This window comes from Cygnus olor, chromosome 2 (assembly GCF_009769625.2).
Source record: "Cygnus olor isolate bCygOlo1 chromosome 2, bCygOlo1.pri.v2, whole genome shotgun sequence".
Lineage (NCBI taxonomy): Eukaryota > Metazoa > Chordata > Aves > Anseriformes > Anatidae > Cygnus > Cygnus olor.
In genome coordinates this window covers 95265181-95291802 of record NC_049170.1, presented here as the reverse complement: position 1 = coordinate 95291802, position 26622 = coordinate 95265181, and the positions used below count along the sequence as shown (strand labels likewise).

The following is a 26622-nucleotide window of genomic DNA, read 5'->3' as shown; positions in this document are numbered from 1 at the left end:
CACTGTTACTTTCTCACACATAAATCTAAGACTTTTGTTTTCAGTCCTCATTACTATTAAATAAACCTTATTTAAGACCTGCTTTGCATGGAGACGTTGCCTACTCTTCTGAGGTGCAGTGCTTAGGCTTACAAAGCAAGGTGGTTTAAAACCCTTTCTTGTATCTGCCAAGCGGACACAGTCAGAAAGGTACCATCCCAACACACTGCAAGAGGCACAGCTGGGCAGTACTGTAAGATTAGAAACAGGCAACATAAAGACCAGGATGATTTATTCCCTATTATCCTGAGACTGGCATCCTCATTTTTCTGTCCGTGTCCTGTCTTCTGTTGTGACAATCTGACTGTGCTGTGACTTGGCCATTCAGGCGGCCAAGTCTGACACCATCTGACACTGTTGTTCTCAACCTGCTTCAGAAACCTAAGAATAAATAATATCTCTACACAGACCCATCTGCTCTACTTCTAAATACAACATTGGAACCCTTCTGTAGACTCTCTCAAAATCATAATGCTCATGACATGGCCCTTCCTTGACAGTTATACTTAATCAGACACATATCCTGGAGAATTCTGAAGAAAAACTGATTTTACACATTCCCCTATTCTGGCTAACATTTTCAGACCTACCCAGGAATGTCTCAGAGATCCCTGTTCTTGCACAGCAGCCCCTAACAGCACTCCAGACCTTCATTTTTCTTATGGGAAACCACCAAAGTCATGATGACCATCTGTAATCAAGCTTTTGCCTCAACCTTTTGCTTCCCTGTTGTTTGCCTCTCTCCCTCCCCCCCTCCTTTATTATTATTATTATTACTATTATTAATAATAATAATAACGATGAAGGAATGCCCAAGAACTGTGTTCATCTCCAGAGACAGCAGTCCAGACTATTATTAACCTGTGTCAGCCACTGCAAGGGTTACTCATTTATTTATTTAGTGCGTTTATTTCTCAGAAACAACTATATGAAGAAACCAAACCAAACCAAACCAAAGGTATAGATGGCTAGGCTACAACACTGGAAAAGAAAGTTGTGACTAATTTGCTGGTCCAAAAGACATCTTTCCTTTACCCCTCACTTGGACGCACTCACAATTTAAAAATGTGTTGTTTATTATGAAGTCTTTTATCCTGGTGTCTTGTTACATCTATGAAGATAAACAAATATATTCATTAATGTATGTAGATTTCACTGATGCATAGATTTTGCTCCCTAAAATGCTAACACCTGGGCGGAGTGCTGCAGCTTTGATGGTGCTGACATCACACTGGCAATTTCTCTTCCCAGTTTCTCAGTTCTAGCAGGAATCTCTCATTTGACCTTGGGCAAAGCATTTAAATTCTCTGTGCCTGTGTTTTCTCATCTGTAAAATTAAGGCTATAATGCCTACCTACTTCACAAGAGAGACAATGTTAAATTTAATGTATTAATGTTTTAAAGTGTTTTCAGACAGCTGGATCAAAACCACTACAGAATGTAAGTTATTACTAAATTATGCTTCACTGAGTCAATGCTGTTGTATTACTGTATCTGATTAAATAAGGAAAAATATTCAAGTGATGCCTCCTAGATTATTATCTTTATCAGAGGACAGAAACGATGCTCTTTCACCAGCCTAAAGATGGATTTGAAAGCTTTTTCTGAAGAAAGACGGTGAGGAAGCGTAGCAGTCCACAGAAGTGAAAGAAGCCTTTGGAGTGGATGATTGCAAGGGCATTTAAAGTGAGGTAGAGCAGTCGGCAGCCACACCTTGTGCCCCACCGTGACACGTCAGCCTCTGGTAGCAGTGCAGTCTCTGTTCACCTTGGTGCCGGTGGGACGGGAGCACCCCTCAGTACCGTAGCTGCTGCATTTGGCCTCCGCTGTGAGCAGTGAAGCAGGAGGGGCACAGCCTGGAGTCGCCTTCCTGGTGGAGCCAGCCAGCTCTCAGGCCGAGTTCAGATAAACTCTGAGTCTGTTCGGTCATGGCAGCTAATCCGTTTATGATGAACATGGCACGTTAAAACGTCAGTTAAGTTATAAAAAGGGGGGGATTTATTGCAGGAGGATGGTTCATACCTGATGCCTCTCCTATATCTCCTCTTGACCTGATGCGCAGATGCCTGGTCTTGTCCTGTGATCTCACATCAGGGTCTTGTTGGGGGGGGGGGAAGGGGAAGGAGTGTTTGGAGCAAGAGCTGCAGGAAGATGAGAAGGGTTTTTGACAGCATGTTGAGGTGGATGTTGTACTGGTGTTGATGCCGCTGGTCCCAATGCCATCAAGGCATTTCTTGTGGATGACAAGGAATCTAGGAAAGTAGTGATTAACATGCATATCAGTGTGATTGACAAGCTATGTTGCCTGCTTTGTGCTAATGTATTGCATGGAAAACACCTATTCTAAGCATATCAGAATCAGCATATAGATTTAGAGTACAGACTTAAATCAGAAATACTTAACGTCCTTCCCAATAAATAAAGAAAAACAGCTTGATGGATCTTTCTGCTCAATAAACCATGGAGATCAGATTCTGTCTTGTGAGGGAATGTTTTCGACTGGCAAGGTACAAAGGGACAATAGGCAACATGCTTTCAGATTGCAAAAAAGACCAATGCACTTGCTTTACCCCTTCTTCCATCCCCAATGTATGACTCCAAAGGCAAGAAAAAAAAAAGTACATTAGATTTGATAACCTTTTGATAATAGTGAGCTATTAAATATACACAGACCAGAGAGATTGAAAAAATTATAATCAGCGATTATATTGTCTACCTTCCAAATCTGCCAAGACGACTGAAATGGAGGTTAAAAGTCTAGGATTGCATATATTTTTTATGTATTTTCTGACAACATGCTGCATACATCAATGTATCCATTCTCTGCTGTTTTTATTTTTCCTTTTATCAGATCAGCACAGAGGCCAGACTACATGTTTTATTACAGTACCCTTCAAAGATCACACAGCTTTCTAAACAATTAAGCTACTTCAATTTACCACAAAAGCAGTGATGCCACATTTGTTTGCTTGAATCCCTGAAGAACTGATGCTGTGTAAAATGTGTGCAGTAACTCCTAGGATTAACTCCGTGTGTTAACTCTACCTTCTGCTGGTATCACATACAAATGCTCCTTCTCAAATTTCCTCTTTGCACCCAGTCATAAGTAAACCTTTGCAATAAATTTTCTTTTTTTCTCCACCTTATTTTTTATGAAATCTAAGTCAAGAGCCTGAAGATGATTTCTTAATGACATTTGTTTTATTTATTTGTTTATTTGTCTGACTGGTAATTTTTAAGTCTCTGGTATATCATCCAGCATCAGCCTCCTGCTGCCAAAAACTATCTGTGTCCTTCGACTGAAAGATCAGCCACTTCCTTTGGCATTTTTATGCCAAATATTAATCCTGGATCCTCTATCAGCAGCAAAAAGGTAACATTTTGCAGTCTGTTCCACGTGGAATAGTACATGCAACTTCTATCAGATGATTAACAGTAAGGACCTGAATAAACATATTCCTGAGTGCTGAGCACAGAAATGTATTGTTAGATTATCCTCAACTAGAAGATCACTAACAGTGCAGCAAAACAGTTTTTTTCCACCTCTAATTTCAGTGACACCATGTCTTCTAATATTTACAACTTCACCTTACAATAACCAGTTTATGCCTCCCAGCTAGGCTGGCTGGAGGAACAACCGCATGATTTATGTGTGAAAGCCATTTGCCCAGAATAAACTACAGTAAAATAAAGTATGCTCAAAAGTATAATTTAAGACTGCCATTGTCGTGCGAAGATAAAGCACATAAATTTGTATTTCATTTAGGAATAGTGCAGCAATCAATGCTTCCAGTAATATCTGGCATAACGGATTCAGTGGGCTGTTGCAGGGCAATGGGGCTGTTTAAGCAGCAAGCTAATTTCCTGATACTATTTTTATGCACAGTATATAAAACCTTATAGATAATCACTTGGCTAATTATGAAAGCAAGTAGAAATGGCAGTGTATGTGTGAAGGAAAAATTGTAAAGAAGGAAAGCAAGAGCTAGATGACAGAACAATTTAAAAGATACAGTGAAAAGTAAGAACTAGTCATGAATAGAAGGAGAATGCAGGGGATAGCTGCAAGAGGTGAAAGGAATGGTGGGCAAAGGGAAATTAGAGGGCTGCAGAAAAGGTGATCTCCCTTTTAAAAGGTAAGGGACAATCCCCCTAATACAGATCCTTTGTTGGTGATTGAGAAAGGCACAAACTGATTGAGACGTTTCCATGTTATACTACCACTGGCACAATAAAAACCAGCATATTCAGTAATTTACATTCCACAAGTTGAAATATCTGTTCCATAGTTTATAATCTTCTTCCAAGCTGTTCTACAATGACAAGGAGAGGTTATGGTGGTTGTTTGTTCTATATGATGCAGCAAGTGTATTTATAACTCTGGCATTTCCCTTCCATTGGCAGCTCCACTCAGTATGCACAACTTGTGGAGAGCACAGAAGCAGTAGGACAGACCACCACAGTCATCACAAACCTCCTGAGTCTCTGAGGTGGAGACAACATCTCCAGCACCAAACCTAAGAAACAACTGCAATGACATCTGGTAGAATTTGTCAGATGTTAATATGTGAATTCATGCGTGGTAAGACAGGAAGAAATGCAGATTTTCAGTGAAGGAGACGCCCAACATAGAAGAACTGAGAAAAAGCTGCAGAAATGAGTAGCAAAAGAGATAAGCAAAGGAAAAAAAAATAGTAGATCCTACTTCAAATGACTTTCTCAAGAATACTTTAGATCATAAATGAATTTTGTTATATGTTCTTGTTCTTGTCATGACTTCTCATAAGATTTTGATGTATTTAAGTTAAGAGATCTTGACTATATTCGCACATAGTACAATAAATAAAAATATATATCAATGAAGATTTAGGAATTCTCTTGGTATAGAAATATAGTACCAAACCATCACTAATCATGTTTTTTTGTCAAAAGATATGTCCTCTTGTTGGTAATGGACAAACATATCTTTAACTCTTTATTTAAAACTGAGGAAAACTTCCAAATTCAGTAACATGCCTCAAAAATCTAAAGACAAGTAAGGGAAGTATTTAATATCTTCTTTGTCTATTGCTAAGGCTGGAACTTGCACATGTCAATATTCAATTGTATCTGATTTTTTTTCCAGACTGTTTCTTCAGTTCATAAATCATAGAATCATAGAATATCCCGAGTTGGAAGGAACCCATAAGGATCATCAAGTCCAACTCCTGGCACTGCACTGGTCTGCCCAAAAGTTTAGACCATGTGACTAACTGCGCAGTCCAATCTCTTCTTAAATTCAGACAGGCTTGGTGCAGTGACTACTTCACTGGGGAGCCTGTTCCAGTGTGCAACCACCCTCTCGGTGAAGAACCTCTTCCTGATGTCCAGCCTAAACTTCCCCTGCCTCAACTTAACACCGTTCCCGCAGGTCCTGTCACTGGTGATAACAGAGAATAGGTCACCTGCCTCTCCCCTCCCCCTCGCGAGGAAGTTGTAGACTGCGATGAGGTCCCCCCTCAGCCTCCTCTTCTACAGGATGAACAGACCAAGTGACCTCAGCCGCTCCTCATATGTCTTCCCCTCTAGGCCCTTCACCATCTTCATCACCCTCCTCTGGACACTCTCCAACAGTTTAATGTCCTTTTTGTACTGTGGTGCCCAGAACTGCACACAGTACTCGAGGTGAGGCCCCACCAGCGCGGAGTAGAGCGGGACAATCACTTCCCTCGACCGACTAGCAATGCTGTACTTGATGCACCCCAGGATACGGTTGGCCCTCCTAGCTGCCAGGGCACGCTGCTGGCTCATATTCAACTTGCTGTCAACCACAACCCCCAGATCCCTCTCCGCGGGGCTGCTCTCCAGCGTCTCGTCGCCCAGTCTGTACGTATAGCCAGAGTTGCCCCATCCCAGGTACAGGACCCGGCACTTGCTTTTGTTAAACTTCATGTGGTTGGTGATCGCCCAGCTCTCCAATCTGTCCAGATCTCTCTGCAAGGCCTTTCCACCCTCATCCGAGTCCACAACTCCTCCAAGTTTGGTGTCGTCAGCAAATTTGCTCAAAACACCTTCTAGTCCTACATCCAAATCATTTATAAAAACATTGAGGAGGACTGGCCCTAAAATGGAGCCTTGAGGGACCCCACTAGTGACCATCCGCCAGCCAGATGTGGCCCCATTTACCACAACCCTTTGAGCCCTGCCTGTCAGCCAATTGCTCACCCATCGTATGATGCTTTTGTTTAGCTGTATGCTGGACATTTTGTCTGGTAGGATCCTATGGGAAACCGTGTCAGAAGCTTTGCTGAAGTCCAAAAAGATCATATCAGCTGGTTTCCCTTGATCGACTAGATGGGTGATCTTATCATAAAAGGAAATCAAATCTGTTAGGCAGGACCTACCCCTCATGAACCCATGTTGGCTAGGACCAATGACTGCATTGTCCCCCAGGTGTGCTTCAGTAACTTCAAGGATCATCCTCTCCATAATTTTACCAGGCACTGACGTGAGACTGACAGGCCTGTAATTGCTAAGGTCTTCTTTCTTACCCTTCTTGAAAATTGGCACAACATTTGCCAGCTTCCAGTCCAATGGGACCTTTCCAGATTCCCAAGATCATTGAAAAATAATTGTGAGAGGTCCCGCGATGACGTTAGCCAGCTCTTTAAGCACCCTGGGATGAATCCCATCCGGACCCATGGACTCGTACGTATCCAGGTGGAGCAGCAAATCCCGCACACGTTTAGGGTCGGTTGGGAGTTTGTCATTCCCACCGTCATGGTCCTCCAGCTCAGGGTACCCTGGGTCCCGAAGCCCATCATCAGTGTTGAAGACAGAGGAGAAGAAGGCGCTAAACTTAGGCTTTAAAGATCCCATTAAATTTTAATCTCCTCCACCAGCTAACATCAGGAATAAATAAATAAATAAATAAGTAAATAAATAAATAAATAAATATAAATAAATAAAAACAGAAATCTACAGATCACGTCCAGTAAAAATGTTCACAGGTTACGGCCCTGAGTTTGCTGACTTCTGACTCTCAGAAGGCTTTCAAATGTATTATCTAAAACTACTCAGTTCCCTTCAGTAGCTATGGAAGTCCTACCGCAAAAACGGCTTAAAGCTACAGAATGCCGCAGGAAGTCATCTGACTGAAATGGTCCCCAATTTTAGGATCATCAATTTATACTGCATTAGAAATATTCATTCTGTTTAATCAGACCTATGACTTACAGAGTTTTCAATAAACAAACCAATGAGGTGCTGTTCCCACCAATTCTTTGTTTTAGAAAGGCATTTCTGGTGGTTTTACCCTGCTGGGCAACCAAACTCCACCACAACAGCTCTCTCACTCCCTCCACAAAGGGAAAGGGAGAGAAAATACGATGGAAAGAGCTCAAGGGTTGAGATAAGGACATGGACATTGCTCACCAATTATCATCACGGGCAAAAGAGACTTAGCATAGGGAGATTAATGTAATTTATTGCCTATCACTAGCCAACTAGAACAGTGAGAATTAAACGCAAACTAAAAACACCTTCCCCTCATCCACCGTCTTCTACGTTCTCTCCCCAAAGGGCACAGGGGAATGGTAAATGAGGGCTGCAGTCAGTCCCTGATGCTTCGTCTCTGCCGCTCCTTCACAGTCACTCTGTGCCCCTGCTCCTGCATGGGCTCCTGTCCACGGGCTGCAGCTCCGGCCCGGGGCCTGCTCCTGCGGGGGCTCTCCATGGGCCACAGCCTCCTCCAGGCCACATCCACCTGCTCCACCGGGGGCTCCTCCACAGGCTGCAGCATGGAGATCTGCTCCATGTGGGACCCATGGGCTGCAGGGGGACAGCCTGCTCCACCTGGGGCCTCTCCACAGGCCGCAGGGGAACTGCTGCTGTATGCCTGGAGCACCTCCTGCCCTCCTGCTGCACCGAACTGGGGGTCTGCAGGGCCAGTTCTCACTTCTTTCTCCCAGCTGCTGTAGTGCAGCAGGTTTTTTCCCTTCCTTAAATCTGCTCTCCCAGAGGCACAAACAACATCATTTATTGGTTCGGCTCTGGCCAGCGGGGGTTCCCTTTTGGAGCCAGCTGGAGCTGGCTCTGACCTGAACTGGACAGCTGCTGGGCTCTGCTCACAGAGGCCAACCCTTACAGTCCCCCTGCTACCAGAACCTTCATGTCAACCCAACACAGCATTCACTGGACAGGATAGTATTTCAGGCTCTGGCCACACTGGAAGAATCTCTTTAAAATAATTTTTATGTTTGTCTTGTGTCTTATTGATACACCCCTGTTTCATTCTCAGAGCACTGTCCATACAGTCTCCTACCAGGCTTGCATGCACCCCTTAGTAAATTCTCACCTTGCAGTGCCCCACACAAGAAGCATCAGGTCACACCTCGGATTATACCAGATAGCTACACTGTCAGCACCATGTCAGAGTGTCATAAAACTGTAGAACTGGTGGCCTCTGAGAAAACCTGTGAGAGTATTCACCCAAGGCATTGCTTGCAAACAGCCAAGTGACAGTGTTGTGGGCTCCCTGATGCAGAGGAACTGATCAGAAATCATCTGATGATTCAGGATGATGGGGAATTTGACAGCTGCTTCTCTCTAAGACCACGTGATGTGTGAGAATACATCGCTGCTGCTATAACTACTACTGCTGCTGCTGCTGCTGCTACTGCTATTGCTGCCAACAACAGTAAGTTTGTAATAATGCTCTCCCTTTATATTGAAATGCCTTTCTTTCAGATTTGAAATAATCATGGCTACCAAACAGGGGACACTTTCATAAGAACCAGAAAAGCTCTTTGTTTTTTTTTTTTTTTTTTTTTTTTTTTTTTTTCTATATACAAAATATCTTGTTTTCAAATAATAAAGATTTTTCTACATTTTTTTCCTGAAGTATTTTAAAAATTCTACCCAAAAATCCCTAAAAACATTTTGAGCCTCATGATGAGTGACTATGATTCTACCGCTGTTAATCTTACATATAGATTGACATTTGAGTCACTTTCAATACAACAGATGAACTCAACTGCTGAGTGGTTCCCATTATCTTAAAATGTTCAGTGACTTATCAGAGTTACAAAAAAATTTACTTCTCTTCCAGGATGAGGAATTAACAGCATCCTGAAACACAGAACTCTTTTCTCAGGCTGTTTGCTTTATTGGGGAGATCTTTTCATTCGCCTGTTCATTATTAAGAGAATTTGTTTATCTGCCAAATGACTGTTGAAATGCAGAGTGCAGGAGTAGTGAACAATTTACTCATTTACTTCACTATGCTTTTGCAAATCACTAATGACAAAATGCAGGTTTGCTCAAACATTAATTAGCATCAATCCATTTACATTTCTATTATTACCACAGAATTTAAGATGTATAGGGATTATGAGAGTGTAATGTCCCTCCTTGCATTTGTTTCACTATGCACTTTTCTCTCTTGCTTTGCTGTTTGTTTAGGATATTTTTTTAAGCTGCACTACTTCGTGTTACTAAGACTTTCCCTTGACTCTTCTTTTCTCCAGGCCAAACCAACTCCCTCAGCGTCTCCTCATATGAGAGATGTTCCAGGCCACTGAGCATCTTCGTGACACCTGGCTGGACTCACTCCATAGGTCCATGTCTGTCTTGTACGAGAGTGCCCAGAACTGACACTCCAGAAGTAGTCTCACCAATGCTACGTAAAGGTGAAGGATCATTTCCCTTGACCTGCTGGCAATGCTCTTCATAATGCAGCCCAGAAGCCTGTTAACCTTCTTTACCACAGTGGCATATGCTGGCTCATAGTCAGCTTTTTGTCCACCAGGACCCCCAAGGGCCTTTTCTGAAAAAGCTACTTTCTAGCTGCTCAGAGGAAGTGTGTACAGCTGCCTGGTGTTACTGCTCCTCGGAGGCAGGACTTTGCATTTTCTTTTGCTGAACTTCATAAGGTTCCTGTCTGCCCATTTCGCCAGTATGACAATGCTCCTCTGAAAACCAGCACACCCATCTGGTATATCAGCCACTTCTCCACTTTTGTATCATCTGCAGCCTTGCTAAGGGCACACTCTGCCCTATCATCCAGATCATTAATGAAGGGATTAAGTGATACTGGCCCCAGTATTGATGCCGGGGTTTAGACAGCTTTCAGTCTACCTTACTGTCCATTTCTGTAGCCCATACTTCATCGCTTCATGAGCTCCTTGATCACTTCTGTTAGGAATTTATCATCAATGCCCTTCAGAAACCTTCAGGACTGCTTGTGCTCTGCTTTGTTTTCCCTCCAGCACCTATAAGAGCAATATAAGTACTCCATGAGATGAAGAGAGATGATAGCTCAATACAGTAGTTCCACTTTCCCTTCCTACTAGTGATTCACCAGATATTGTTATTTCACCTTCCCTTACAAACAGTATTTCAAAATAAATTTTTAACTAAATTTTGCATATCATGTCCTCCAAATGTTTTAACCGTCTTGGTAACCCTCTGCAGGACTCATACCATTTTGTCAATGTCTCTTACTCAATAGCCCCAGATTGGTTCCTCTTAACATAATCTTGTTGAGTTCTCTTTGTACAGATCCCTACACCCAGTCATCAACCACTCCTACAGCCTGGTGTCAGCTATAAACTTGCTAAGGGTGCACTCCAACCCATCCTCCAGGTCAATAATATAGGCATTAAACAAAATTATCTCCACTGTTGCTGGACCTCTGAAGGACACCAGTGGCAAATGCACAGTCTTCTCAGTCTTTAGGAGGTATATATTTGGTTAGAGGGATAAGTTTTAAATGACAGCTTTTAGAACTGAAAAAGAGTATTTAGAATTTGTTTGTCTATTTAAGGATCTGTCTTTACTTATTTACTGATCCATAAAATCCATTCAATATAGCAAAGCTTAAATGTAAAATATCATTACACTACATTTCTGTTTTCAGAAATTTTGAAGACTCTTATCTAATCAAGTTCATTTTCTTTATTTATGAATTACTTACTGTATCACACATGCTATTTCAACTCATATTTCTGCTTTGCTACTATTGGACCTATATATGAATTGCACGCTGTTACCATAGGCAAATGCAAAAGGCTCATAAGAAATATATTCTCAATCTCTTATCATTACAAAGAAGAAACCCAAAAGAAAGGTTCAGATAGATAAACTATATTAATTAAGATAAGTCTGAATTTGTTAGCAAGGTATATTTCTTCAAATGGAATAATACAGAGAATAGTACAGAGAAAAATAATACTGTAAAGAAAATGTCTACTTTGCACAGGGAAAAAAGGCAGGAAGTGCCACTGCAAAAGGGCTGGCAGGTACTATGCTCCTCATTTTCTGCTACACATTACAAAGCTCTTTCATATTTTTCTAGTATCGTCCATCCCAGATATTCAAAAATCATGAGTCAGGCTCCAAAATATCATGAAACTGAATCTAATCATGGTAAATTTTTATTGCCTATTTTATTTGCCTTTTGATTTCTGAATGCATCCTATTACCTTTTCAAGTTCTACCCTGCAACCACACAAGAGACTTCTATTTTTAAACAGGAGCATTAGAGTGGCTTCCTGACTGATAATTCATCACACCACCTTCTTCGCTCTTTCCAGCACTCACTTCAGAGAGCTCTTCTGCTTGTTTCTTTTTTCTCTCGAGTGCTATGGAAAGTCTCCAAGACAGTTAACTTCACTTAGAGGACCTAGAGTTCTCCCACATTTCCGTATGCCTGAAAAAAAGCCCTTTTGGGGCAATCCCAAGTCAAAAGAAGGAAAGGTTGATTGGGGGCAACAATGGAAGCAGCAATTTTATATATCAGCTCAAACTAATGAAAGGAAGTGCTGTGCATTATGCGGTAGACAATACAAAAAGTGAATCAACTGATAGTCAAATAAGATAGGCAATACTAAGAGACCATGTGGATAGTCCAGTGCAGGCAGAAATCACAACCATAGGGTCCTACTTGCGATGTCTAGGCCAATGAATATTTAATTAATCCTATTAAAATACAACAGTGAAAAAAAAGTTTTGGGGGGTTGGGTTTCTTCTTGTTGTTGTGTTGATTTATTTTGTTTTGTTTTATTTTAGGGAAACTCAGTTGAGTAAATCTCATAGAATGCATGATACTTGGGATTGACCTCCTCTTTCAAATCAGGCAGCATGGGGATTTGATCAAGTGGCTGGAAACAGTGCTTAAGTATTTACAAGATAGGCAAATACTGTTTGAAATTAAACATTCCCAGTTGTGTTTGTTTCTCTTCCAACTGAAGCAGTCTTGTCATTCATCTCTGAACACCTTCTATTATTCCTGTATTCATATTTATGATGGAGTAGAGCACAGCTTGTGTATAGATATGTATCACTGATTTATCTAATATGTTTATAATACTGTATCCACTATTTTCTATTTCATTTGTTATGCATTGCACTTTGATTTTAATGTATTTCCTTTCCTGATGCATCTGCCCAGTGAAAATGAATTTTAATTGAAAACTAAACTTGAACTCACTTAGAATATTTGAAATTTAGCATATCATTTTATACGATCTCACCAATTAATTACATATGATTACATATGTGTGACAGGATGGTCTGAACTGTAGCTGAAGTACCACAGGGATGATAAACAACTAATTGCTAAGTTTTGCAAAGGCGATTATAATTAGACTGTCAAAGGATCAGTGTCAGAATGGTCCTGCTTAACATTTTAATTTTTACATGGAAGGAATAAACAACTGGTTAATTTGCTGGAAATTTGCAGATGTTATTAAACTGGGTGCTAGTGAGAATACTAACGAAGACAAGAAAATAACAGCAATAACAACAATAACAGCAAGGAACTTAATTTAGAAAAATGTTTAGAAAATAACAAAAGAGATTAAATTTTGGATGCTGCAAAATCATTAATTATCAAAGCATCCTGCAAAATGAAGATATTCAATAACAAAAACAAATCTGAATGCAGTGCTAAAAGAAGGACTAGAAGCAGAAAATTAGACATGAAGTACGCAGAGAAGGCAAAGAAAAAAGTGTCAGGTAACATAAGCAGATGCTGGGAGGTAACAGTCCTTCGAGTGCAGAGATATACTTCCATTAGTGGGTTTAATTCTCAGACATAAAATAACTGGTTTGTTATGTAAAAACATAGGTGGCACCCAGGTACCACAAGTAGACATGAAGGTATTCCCTGGGTTAGAGAAGATTAGTTCATGAATATGAACAAGAAAGAAAATTATGAATACACAGTTTTGCAAAGCAACTGGCCAACAAGCTAATTATCTTCATGTATCTGAACAACACAAACAACAAATCCCCATCTATATGACCAGATACATCAATTTGACCAAACTTAGACATTTAAGGTAAATATTCTGTTAGTTCTACAGACAGTGGAAGAAAACAGCGTCTTCTAGGACAGGATTCATCTCATCCTGAAGGCATATAAATGTATATCCACCTTGACTGTAAAAGCCAACTAGCTTAGACATACATTTCTAAAAATAGGTGTGATGAATCAGACAATATGTCACCTTAGTACCTACCATCACATAGTTCAATTCAGCTTTGTTGGGTCCTACACATGCATATGGATCTTGGCTCTGGATCTGGTCTTAAGAAGAGCCTTTATTTTTTTTTTTTTATTTTTTTTTTTTTAGGAACCTTAGAAGTCTAAACTAGCAGTATTTAGATAAAAGTAAGAATGAAATAATTTTGGATGACTATCAAGGCAGAAAGCCCTACAAGCTAAGTGTATTAGAAAGTAATTCTTTAAAAAGAAAGTAATGGGAGCATTAGAAAGACCAACATCTCAAACTAGAAAATTTTATTGAAAGTAATTACTTTCCAGAAATTCAAGTAAAAGTATATGAAACATAAGAGGTCTCATACAGGAGAAATGAAACCGAAAACAAGAAACTAGCCTTTTGGACCCAAAACCAACCACAGTCCCACACATTTTCCTATAGTACTACATAGGAACACACATTTACATATGCAGGTAAGTTTAAAGCCAAAGTATACAACACATCTATCATATAATTTCCACTGAAAGAACTGCAAATTTATATATGCAGTATTCAGTAAATAAAGATTAGCAATCTTTCACTGATACGTGAAACATTTTAAAATCTTAAAATATCTTCAGTTTCTCATGCTAATGATTTTTTTTGTCATCAGGGAGATGGGTTTCTAATTTCTCTCGAGCGGAAAAGGTCATACTGTGGTTCTGTCTATCAAGAAGTCCAAAGTGAAACAATTACAGTTTAAACTCCTTATACTTCATGAACACCGCCTGACTCTCAGCATTATTCCAAGAAGGAAGAGTAAGTACTCTCTATATGCTGATAACTCAAGGACATGTGAAAGTTTCTAGAGATACTTTTACCTTCACATACAATTTAGAAATAAATAGAGCTCTCTTCCTATATCAGATTTGTATCCCCACTGTTCTTTGGACCTCAGCACATCAGTAGGAATAAGAGAGGCAATTGCTATGGGAACCATGCTTCTACTGTGTGAGGGTGAAGTAGGAGTCAAGCAGGCGAACAGAGAATGGTGACACTCCTCTGCTCTCTCTCCAGAAAGCTCATTCAGTGAATGATGTAACTCCTGGAGACTGTGCCTTGCAGCAGGAAAACAAACATGCTTCATCTGTTTATCACAGCCAATAGAAAGGGATGAGATGAACATGATCCACAATCAGCTGTGCAGAGATGACAGTATGATCTCAAATCTAATAGATATGGCATTATATATTACAACAACTGAAAAACAGCAGAAGCAAAATTTAACCAGAAATAACATGTGAAAAGACCCACTGGTACAACTTTGCAAGAGATGCAGTAAATTCTTCACCCTTGGAAGATTCTGAATAAAAATTGCATGTCTTTCAAAAAGAGATACTACGGTTCTGAGGGAGAAAAATTCAGAAATTTTGCCATTCTAGCCTCCAAACTATGAAATACAGCAGAAATACTGGATCCGCTCAGCAACAGTAAGCCCATTCCAGGTTAAAATGTGAAAAGGAATACATTTCTCTGCTATTCCTCCTGTTGCTAAATGCCTCCAGAATTAACATCCCTCACTATATCTTCAAACCTCACTTCTTCACATACAGCAGTCTATGAAAAACGTTTGAGTCTTTGCATCTCTTGTCTTTTAGATGGTAGCAAGTCATGCACTCCTAAAGGAGTCCTGTGCTGGGAAATTGCTCATAAGCTGTTAGGGAGGTACTTTATCCCGATACTTTTCTTAAAAAGAAAATCCTGTGAAACACCTACTTCTTCTTCACGACATCAACAGACATCCTGCTGATGACTCCTCTCTGTTGTATCCCTGCCTCTCCTGCTGACTGTGGTCAGATGAGAAAACACAGGGTGCTCAGAGTCAGAGGTCACGGGCAGCAGAAAGGAGCTCTGGAGCAGTAATGATGTGAATCAAGATAATGTATATGCTAACAACAAGGAAGAAGATCCCTGTAGCGGGAATCAAGGATAAGAGCCGTGGAATGGGTGCAGCAGGACTCAGGAATTTCCTATGATGCATATATAAGGTTTGGAAAATAATCAGAACTGGGTATGAACAACCTCAGAGAACAGTGCTTCATTCCTTTTTTATTCCAAAGCCCTTCTATATGTTTAAAATATTTACTGCTGCTCTGTGTTAAACAAGGAAATGCTTCTAATGAGATGGTATCAGCTGGTATCAGAAATAGACAGACAGCATCTGAAAGTGCAAGACACTTTTATTTTAGAAGATTGTCTATGCCAAAGAAAGATAAATAAACTTTAATTATTATGCAAAACTATTTTTTCACTTTCAATCAAGCAGTTTGACCACCTCAACCTATTTTGAAAGAAATCCTGATTTACTTCTTTGGATACTTTATTAGTCAACTAGTAGTCCACCATTCTCAGAGTAGTTTGTGAGGCTGCCATACTTTAGCCTAACTCCAATAGATCCAGAACTTAATGAATTTTTATTTTAAAGTGACTTGCCTTCAAAAGTAAAACAGGCCCCTGCATGGTTTTCTTACTGCTTTAAAGTGGAAGCTAAGAAAATTGCAGGCTATGCCTGCAAATGACAGCAGAATGAAGACATCACTGGTCATATTTCTTGTAGAGGCTGACAATTCTGCACAAGTCACAAATCAAAATCATGTAAATTGCTCCAAGAGCAATAGTATTCACCAGAGACTTGGATTCATTCAGACAGAAGACACCAGCATAACAAGATCTGCTAAAGTTTCCCTGAATGGAAGTGTAGTATATGCAGTAATCTTTCCAGAATCTCTTTATTCTGCCAGATCTCCATTTTCATGTTAGAATCTGAAAAGAGGCATTTTGTGAAACTTTACAAGAAAGATTATGAAATATACATCTGTGTAGAATATTGCACCAGCAAGTCATCTATAAGGAGACATGAGTGGAGAGGTGCAGAACAAGAGCAAGTGATTTTGTGAAAAAAAAATTTGGGGGGGGGGTTCATGTTAGTACAAACAGAAAATCTCAAATATTTAATTTTTCCATGAAAGAGAATTCTGGAAAAGGAAAGTACACTTTGTGCTGACAGAAATTTTAATCTCCACATGGCTAGATGTTTTTATTTTGACTTTTAGCTTTGACTTTAATGTTTAATACACTGTAAAACTCCCTAACATCTCAATTGAAATTCATCTTGAAAGCAAAATATAAGCACATGTAATTTCAAAAATTATGTCAAAACTATCTGAGCTATTCTTCCTTTTGGCTTTTGAAACTAAGGCTTGGTGACAGCAATATGAATTCACAATTCATGTGATTTTGAATGAAATTGCGCTCTGCATGAACAATTTTCTCTTTATACAAGAGTTAAACACAAGGCCAGAGAGCAGCTTAGGTGAGGAGTGGCCTGAGTGCCCATGGAGGAGCTCCCCATGCTCCACTCCCGGGTTCCCAGCACACTGTATGGCCTCGCTGGCCTGGTTTCCAGGTTTTCTGGCTAGACATGAGAGACCAAAGAAGGAATTTTTGAAACTGATAAAGATGAAGTGGGGGTGGTGGGAACTGAGTTCTCAGGACCCTCTGCTGAAATCCCACTGAAACCTGGAGGTGATGGAAACACATTGTTACCACAGCTTTTTACATTAAAATTCCCACAGGCTTGTAGGGTAGGCTTTAGCTGATGCAACACAAATCTCTACATAGAAGACATCTACATCTATACTAGCCATCTGAGCCTCCCTTTATACTTCGCAGAGAGAGATAAGCTTTCTCTAGGACACAATTCTTTTTATCTTAAAATAGCCACCTAAAATAGGTCAGATGAATTTTTCCACATAGAAGTGCCAGCTCCTTGACGGCATAGGGAACTCCGCCTCACTAGCTGAAGGGAGATACCCACAGCACAAACCTCTAAAGCCAGATCAGATGAACCACAGCCCTAGCAGAGCCCTTCTGCTCTCTCACACCCAAAAACACTGCCAGATTCATAATGCCAAACCTCTCTTCAGGGCTGTCAGCCCTCATTGAATCCACCAGCTAGCTCCTCCACTCAAATTCCTTATGGCTAGGAAGTAGGAAGGGGAATACAACAAATGCAAAGCCCAAATCATTTTTCTCACACCAGATGCCTGCATATACATTATTGATATATTCAGGTGCGTTATAAAGATCCACTTCAAATGCCTGAAATAAACAAAAGGTGACACTAAGGAATCGCAGAGATGAGAGTAGCAGACTGAGTAGTTTAGGGTAAAAACATAGCAAAAGCTACATCTCCTTTTTCTGTATGAGAACTAGTTAGAATAACATTTAGAAAGGATTAGTGTAAGGCAACTGTTGTGTATCCTTTGTACATCTCTGAACCTTGGCTACACTGAAAAATAAAATATTAGCATGAAACTGAAACTGGATACCTTCCATGGCAGTTCACAAGAGTAGCTTACAAGGAATTTAGTCAGACTTGTGTACTTACACTTTGTCTTAAATATATGATTTAGAAAACAAAGAGCTACTGCCAAGAATCATAATTAAGTCCTTTTTTTGGGGAAAAAATAGATAACAGAACACCTTTTCTTCTTGTTTTCAGTTAGACAATTTTAATAATAAAGATAGTGATACAGCAGTTTAGGAAAGCTAAAATTAGCATTTGACAAGTACTTTATGGTTCACAATTTTCATGCCTGTGATAAGGTATTGAGAAACTGTACTCTCTAAGAGGTAAAACACAGTACCTTGCTCATATGAATGTTAAATGTCAAGAATTGACTTACTAAACATGCCATCTTTTAGTAAGTTTCACAGAACACCAATTTACAAAAGTTTTCAAAATTTCTTGTCAAATAATTTTGTCACTGAGCAAGCCAATAATAACCCGCCTATCTGAATGTATCACCAAGCATGGACTTTTTGAATAATAAGACACTTTTTTACTATGTTTGCCCTGGAAGATGGTTTCATAGAGAATTGCAGAGGACATGCATGTGTACAAGATGGAGTTACAGATCATATGCTTTTTTATTTTTATAAGCATAAAAACTATGCCTTAAAGAAGCTGACACACAGCTATCATGTTATTGTGTCATTCCATTACAAAGGAACCAGTTTATTACCATAGGAAAGACAACCAACCTATAAGTCAGACCAGAACATGTATCATCTTTGTCAGAGAAGTTACGCATTGGATAGACTTAGTCAAGTGCCAAAAAGCAATCAGAGTGCAAATCAGCACTCCTCAGGAAAAACAAACAAACAAACAAACAAACAAAAAAAAAAAACAGTGGTAGAGTTAAGTCTGGTTATATGCTTAAGCCATGCCCCTGTCACAGAATGTGAATGCTTCCCGTCAGCTTCAGTGCTGGTCAAAGCACTGACATCACAGTCCTTCTACTGGCTACTAGCTCTCAGAAATCTGGGTAAGAACAGAAGAATAACTTTGAAGGACTGAAACATTGTTCTTTTTCCACCATTAAAACTATTTTTAGATTTGCCTAAGCCTGTAAGAATCTGCCAACCTGGTCACCCTGAAGATAAAGATGAAGAACCTCCAGATGTCAGTCACACAGTGAAAGACAGAAATAAAGTGATACACAGACAGCTCAATTACACCTGGCCGCCCACCCCTACAGTTAAAAATCTCAAGGGAACAGTTTCCCTTACAATACTAAAAAGCTGCTCCATGGTTGGATTCACAAATCTGCAGATGCAGCTTTTCTGCCTTCCCACACCTCCTGTCCAACAGCACAAGGATCTGGGCTCTCTGCAGAACCCAAGTTCAGCCTTGCTTCAGTTACAGGTAGGAAACACATCCCAGTGAGTACTTAAGCATTTTTGTTATTATTATTATTTTACACATGGAGTGCTTCATCATGAGTGTCCAAGGCATTTTCACTTTCAACGAATTTCAATACTGTAATTGGAAGTGCATGTTAAATTATAGGAGCTAAAAGAAATCGGTCAAAGAAAGCATTCAGTTCTCAGCTCAGTGCCTAAGCCACCAAGCTATAAGAGCTCTGCTGAAGAAAGTTTTCTGAAAGACCTCTGTTAAAATAGCTTCACTTGATATAAAGAATTCAGATAGTTCTTGCAAGAGTCCTTCTTTCACCTCATAGTTACCATTCACATGCCAGAGTGAAGGCCTAATTAGCTGAAATAAAACAGTAGCAAAACAAAAGACTGAGAACTCTCCCCAAAACACCCTACTGTGCAGTAGGGCAGTGCTCTCTCGTGGGAAACAGAAAGTGTGGATTCAAAGCCACAAGACAGAGAGGAGCTCCACTGCCCTGTACTCGTGAAAGAAGCTACAATGCTCTTCAAGCCCTATGCAATGTTATGTGTTAGATGACGTGATTTTTTTTTATTTTTACTTTTCAACAAAACACAAATATTTCTAGATGCATTTTTTTTCTCTTCCTAGTTAACTATGCCAAAAAGTCAATTATCTGTCACAGTCCTGAAAGATCTCACATCCAAAGAGCCAAGCACCTCTTTTTTATACTAAAAAGAAAGTTAATTGGACGGTTGTATAGGGTCACTTATGGCAGATCTGGGTTCACAACATTAATAAACAATCAGCTCTCTCACAGCCATACTGCTCCTGAGAGACGATTAAATTCAAGGACCTCTGCAGCTTGTCTGTAATCAGTACTTAAAATTCTACACTCTCAGAACCAAGAAGAAAAATCAGAAATCTTCATGCCCCACATTTTGTTAAACTCTCACAAGCCATCATGACATGTCTTTTTTTCCACGGGCTGATTCAAAAATATAATTACAAGTTTCTTGGATGTTTCAGTTTGAATTGTAGAGGCCAGTGCAACATAGCTGAAGCTTTGCAATATAAATCTATTGAAGGCTTATGTGGTGAAAAATATTTTGGAGTTACTCCTAGAATTAGAAACCAAGCAAATAAAATAAACAAACAAACATCCCCCCAGTCCCAGCGAAACAGAATTAAAAGCACTGTATATAAGCAAATACCAGTAGGTTTTAATTGCTGCCCACCTACACTCATATCCACACTTTCCAGTTACTTAAGCTGAATTGTTACTGTTCATCTTTGTAGTTTTACATGGGAAACTAAGATGTACGTATTTTTCAGGACTGCATATCTATAATTACATTTCCCATAAGGTCTTATAAACAAATAAAACAGTGAGTTGTACTAAATGTAATTTACAAAACAGAAAAAAAATCATAATGAGTATATATAGTTGATGCATTTGTGTTACATTATTAAACATGGAAGCTATCTTCAAGTGACTTTATAGCATATGGGATCGTATTTGTTGTATGTTGAAGCACTTCAAAAATAACACAAAGTGCTTATGAACGAAAGGCACAATTAAAATTACATTAGAATTTCTCCCTTGGATAATTTTCTAGAGTCTCGCAAAAAGACATATAGAGCCTTCTTCCCATTATATAGTGCGGTGCAATTGTTATCGGTGTAATAATGTCTAATTTTAATAACTTAATCATAACAGCATAGTTCATGTTTAAAGGATTATAGATAAGCAAATATTTTTGATGCACTGCTTTGTAACTTCAAAATATCAAGCAATTTGCTACTGTATATGGAGAACATATACATACATACATGTATAGAGCATGTGTGTGTGTGTCTGAGGACATCTGCTCCAAAGCACACCTGGGATGTGGAGGGAGAAGCTCAGGTCAGTGCTCTCCTTAAGAATAGGCTGTCAGTCCCATATCACACTGCTATGGGAGTCCTTCCTCTTAATTTTGTCAGAGGTGTTTTGGCCAGCTGAATAGGCACACCTTAAGAATTTATTTTCCATGTTTAATTTCTGCACAGAAGATTGAAGAAAATTGGCCAGGATGGGAGTCAGCTACACACCTGCACCCTTTTACCTGCGTATCGTGGAAGGTAACCTGGAGCTCGTAGTTCCTCAGCATCCAGGAATGCCTGTGTAAGTGCTGCAGGGCCAGGCGGACAGCAGGCAGGATGCCTGCTGTCAGGTTTTTGCGGTCAATCAGGCAGCTGGTGGGTGAGAGCCCAAGAAGGGAGAGGCGAGTGCGATTCAGTCCTTCAGAGCACCTGGCCACCAGTAACACCAACAGCACCAGAACATCTACTTTCCAGTTCCAGATAACCATATTTCTGGTTTTTTTTCTTCTTTTTTTCCTCCTTCCCCTGCAGTCCGCATCCCTGAGGAGCCGGCAGGCCTCAGACTCTCTGGTCGCCTGACATTCTGCAGCTTTCCTCTGCTTCAGTCAGCTGTGGCCCTCTAAGAAAGGAGCTAATTGTTATTAAAGGATAAAGACCTCTCTACGGCTGGCTTTTCCAATTTGGACAGTAATCCTGCTCACAGCAGTGCTGTGAATCAATACTTCACAAGAATAATCTCTAGGCAAATTGCTCTGCCAAGTCTAATTTTAAACACGTGTCATTTTAAACATTTCTGTAGCAGAAATACTCATCCATAGGTGACAAATCAATAAACAAACCAGTATGATTCCTTTGAAAATGGGTATTCGAGGGACTGATCAGCATGGTTGTGCACTGAACTCCTATTTTCAGCATTCTGTACGCAGCTGGGCAGGAAGATTGCTTCCGCTTGTTTCATCTTGCACATATCAAATTTTCAATCAGCTTCATACAGACCGAACAGAGAATACAGAGTGCTGTGTATTGATGATACTTCATATGTCTCCAGTGCAAAAGCTGTGTTAGCTCAAAGCGATATATCCCGTGCCTGGTTCTGCTTTTCTCAAAAACACCTTTTTTTCATTAAGATCAGTGAAAGTTTTGAGCATGCACAGAATTCAGGTCTGTCTCTCCCATGCACATTCGCCTAGCTTTGGACAGGCATTTCACATACCGTCTTAGCTAGCTAAGTACTTTCGTCACTCTATTTGCAGCTTTCCAGGTAATAATGCAGGCCATGGAATGGAGCATGTGCTGTGTACCCAGGAATGCAAAGAGAGCAGTGCTGCCAGAGAAAATCTTTGCTGCAGGATTACCTAAATTCACGGGGGGAGAAGGGAACAGAAACACAACCACCACACCACAGGAGATCCAGCAGTCATAGACAGCAGCCACATCTTTCCATCCCACCCATGCCCAGAAAGACCCCACACTTACTGGGATACTGATACTGGAAAGGGGGGGAATGCAAGCACCAAGCCCACAGATGGGGAGGGGAGGAACATCTGGCCTGGGAGATGCTTGTTTATCCAAGGAGAAAAAAGCTCCGATTTTCTGGGCAGTCTCATTATACACACAGCTGAATAGCAAATTGTTTTGCCATCTTGTGGAAATGCAAGATTTCAAAAGAAATGCCCTGTGCCAAGCTGGGATGGAAACCCAAAACCTCAAAGGTTTTCATGACTCAATAATCTGAAAGAAAAACAAATGGAAGGGCTCATAGGCAGAAGTTTGATTTGATACAAATCAAATTTGAAATAATATGTTCAGAGCCTGGCAATTTATTTCATGAATAGTTGACATTTCAAAACAAAGTACTAGTTTGATGCAGAAAGTAAGGTTTTTTTATTTTAAATTTTCAAAACACAGTGTTTCAAAACATTTTCAGGTCAATAAATTCTTTTGAAACTGACATACAACCAAAAAGCTTCAAGAGAAAAACTCCCAGTGAAGTCTAATTATAAGCATTCTAATTTACAATTACAGTCTATAAACTGTGTGACATAAGGTCAGGGAAATACATAGATAAATAAAAGCAAAAAGAGCAAAATAATACTGAATAAAGAGGCAATAAATGTCTGCCTTGGGCCCAGGGACTAGCCCCAAGCAGGAGCTCAATTTATTGCTAACTGTCCGCAGTGTCTCTTCTGCCAGCTCACTCGTGCAACTGGGTGGGCAAGAAAAGAGCCCAACCAATTATTATTATTGCTCTCCGTGAATTCTCAGGCACAAACACGAGGTGACATAGCAGTACCCAACGTACATCCCTCGCTTGTCTTCATCACCACTGCCTATAGCCACAAGGCTGTACTGAGCCCTTCGTGTGGGGAAGGAAATACAGCTTTTCTTCCTGTGCAAGGCAATGTCCAAATCAAACGCAGCAGGGTCAGAATTCATTAGGGGAATCCCCTAGACAAAAATTTAGCACATTAGCTGGGCACAAGACTAAGTAGGAGGCGCACTCTGGAAGCGCAGTCCTACGTAGCAACAATTTCATGCCATGGCTTGATAGGTATTTTCTATTCCTTATTCTTATAATTCCATAACATGATTATTGAAAATATATCTTTTAAGCATTTTTTTAAACTCAGGATGAAATTCTTTCCTGAGCAGAGGGCCAATGTAGGCCAAGATGTTGCTTAAATCCCATTTAATACCTTTCTTAGAGGCTTAAAAAGGATTTTGTTGGTGAATAGTCTTTGGGCCAGCCTTCCTTACCAGCATTATTTCAATATTGACTACACCAGGGGAGAGGAAGGGAGGAAAGCAGAACACTTATGCTGCCAAACCTCAACAACTAAGGTGATCTGAACTGCTCTCCTCCTATGCCTAAAAGCTTTTCACCAACTCAACAGGGAACATGGGGCTGCATGAGGTCTCAGCTTTGACTCATATTTAGGCAACAAAAAAATGTGGTTTGAATATCCTCCTCTGTGTTCAAAACATGAATCTGCTGCCACACCTTGTTCAACCCCTGTCGCCCCTGCTGATGGATTTAAATTCATGAGAGAGAAATGGTGTATCAGAGACTATGAAACCATTTTCGGCAACGTATGAATGGACATAAATTTTAAGAGAATGGATTTTAGGGGGCATCACCTCGCTTTATAGGTATGTAAGTGGCTTCAATCTAGAGGAGTGTTATTTGTTTTGCTTTGTTTTTTCTCCTTGTGCTACGTTTGGGCCTCCTTAGCAATGCTGCGTTTAACCCATAACTGGCAAAGGAACCAACAAGATAATGGACAAGTGCAGCCTCATGTTACTTGCTTCCTTATAGTTTGCTTCCTGAGAGAAGCACTTAGCTCTCTAACCAGATGAATATTTCTTATACAGTATTCTTATTGCTAATTAATCCCATGATATTTGCCGAAACATGCCCATATGTTTTCATTTTGATGAAATAACTAACCATATTTGCCATATATATGATTGATCATACAGATATCATTTTCAGTCTCAGAATAACATCTCCCAAGGGTTAATACCTATAAAAACACATTTTAATGTCCTTGTCACACCTTTGAGAAAATTCAATTAAGAAACTATCTTCAACACCCTCAGAATCTACTATGAAATGCAGAGATTGTGAAATGCTGACCTGTTAAATCAAGTAACTGCATCTTGCATGCAGTGCTCAAATTTGAAGCCGAATTTTTACAATTATTTGAAATGCTAATCATTTTAAAATTTGATTTCAGTGTCAGAAAATTAAGGCAATTTCATTTTACACCTTGCCTTCCCTGCTATTTTGGGGGAATTTACTAAAGGTAGATACTTGTTCTTCAGCACAGTAAGGACCACTCTAGGTTTTGCAAGAGCTAGCTTAAAGCCTTTAGGACACAACTGGTGACTAGATGACTCACTGTTGGCATCTCCATTGTGACATCTGCACAGACAAGCTGAGTAATTTTCAGAGAGGGAAACTGTAGGAGGAAACCATGCCCCCTTGTAGGAGCACAGTCCCTGAGAACTTAAAAAAAAAAAAAAAAAAATAGCAAAAATGTCTTGCCTATAGCCAATATATTTCAAAGGCAATAGGGGAAATCTTTTTTGTGTTGCCTTTTTTACCACATTATCCTCTGTCTTTATAGTATTTTAAATTGAGTTCTCAATCTCCTGATCAGTATTTCTGAACCATAAATCACTTTAGGAATTATTGTTTCATGTAAAAGGTTGACTATACACTACGTTAACTGCGTTAAAGGCTGGCTATATATTCAAGCTATATGTAACCTCATTCCTCCCACACAAAACTTCATCCCCCTTGAGTAACACCCATTAACATTTATAGGATATTCTAATCCCAGTCTCAAATGTTAGTTTTTTCAAAGTAGGTTATCATTCACCCCTCTTGTCCCCTGTGTCTCCCATCTTGTTGCTTAATCGCTCAGTGTAATTAGAGTATGGAGCATTCACATATCCTGAGAAACCTCAGTAATGCATTGGAATCCATTACAATTTATTTTGGATGGCAGTTCCTGTTCTCACATCAAGACCAAGCCTCCACCTGTGCCAACAGCAGCTCCAATATCGAGGCACCATTATCTGCTCTAGTGTGTCTCAGCTTTTCAAGTAGCCGGCTGTTTAGCTAGAGCTATTTACCTCCCACAGCGTTACCCAAATGATCAGGGTATCTGCTTTCTGCTGCCCAACCAGGACTGACCAAATTTGCTTGTAGCTAGCCAGATTTCCTCTGAAGAAGGCAAATGAAAATTAATTGTGCCGCAAACCATAGTGTCTCGCTTCTCCTGTGTAGCCTGAAAATCTCAGCTCAGCTCCTTTCCTCCTTCCCCAGCATTGCAGCACACAGATCAGATTCATTTCCTTCATGCTCAACAGCAGGCTTGAAGAAAAGAGATAATATTACTAGTATATACCGCATCAGTGAGATTATTCCTCAAGTAATCCATCAAATTCTAGTGGTAGCACTTCGAGAATGAAGATGACAAACTGTAAAAGATTCAGAAGAAAGCCACAGGAGCACACAAAAGGCTGAAAAAAAAACGAGGCAGCTTGGTCTATCTAGTTTAATGCTCAGGGGGGCCTTAATCTGTAACTTGCTCTATAATAATCTAGAATGGAAAAATGATTTCTAGTAATACCAAAGTTTTGAACTCACCGGTCAAGGAAAACGTGTTCTCTACCCTTCAGTTAACTATCCCCTTTAAATGAGATAACCTTTGTCAAGGTCAAGCATGCCATTTCCATAGGCAGTAAAAATCTGGTGGATATGTGTTAGTTACCAAAATGACTGTTTTTTTAAAAATGTCTGATTTTTTAAAGTACCTGTACCTTGCATTTTCTTTACAATCTTTGAGATGCAATAATCTAATCCTGAAGGATATTTAATTCCAATAATATTGACATCAATCCTGAAAGGAGCTGTATCCCAAAGGCTGAACAAAACTAGCATTTTATTTCACCAGGCAATCTGAAAGTTTAAAGCCAGCAATTATGAATGCCTTTGTTCTTAAT

The 26622-nt window shown here is 39.9% G+C and overlaps 1 protein-coding gene and 1 long non-coding RNA gene across 2 annotated transcripts in view; both read right to left on the bottom strand.

Annotated features, from left to right (window-relative positions):
• GABBR2 (gamma-aminobutyric acid type B receptor subunit 2) overlaps positions 1-26622 on the bottom strand; it is a 477214-nt gene that overhangs the window by 442123 nt on the left and 8469 nt on the right. The window lies entirely within an intron of this gene.
• Positions 847-21597, bottom strand: LOC121066034. The gene is made up of 2 exons (XR_005817471.1): positions 21351-21597; positions 847-2291 (listed from the first exon to the last, which is right to left on the bottom strand). It is a non-coding gene; the product is annotated as an uncharacterized LOC121066034 (long non-coding RNA).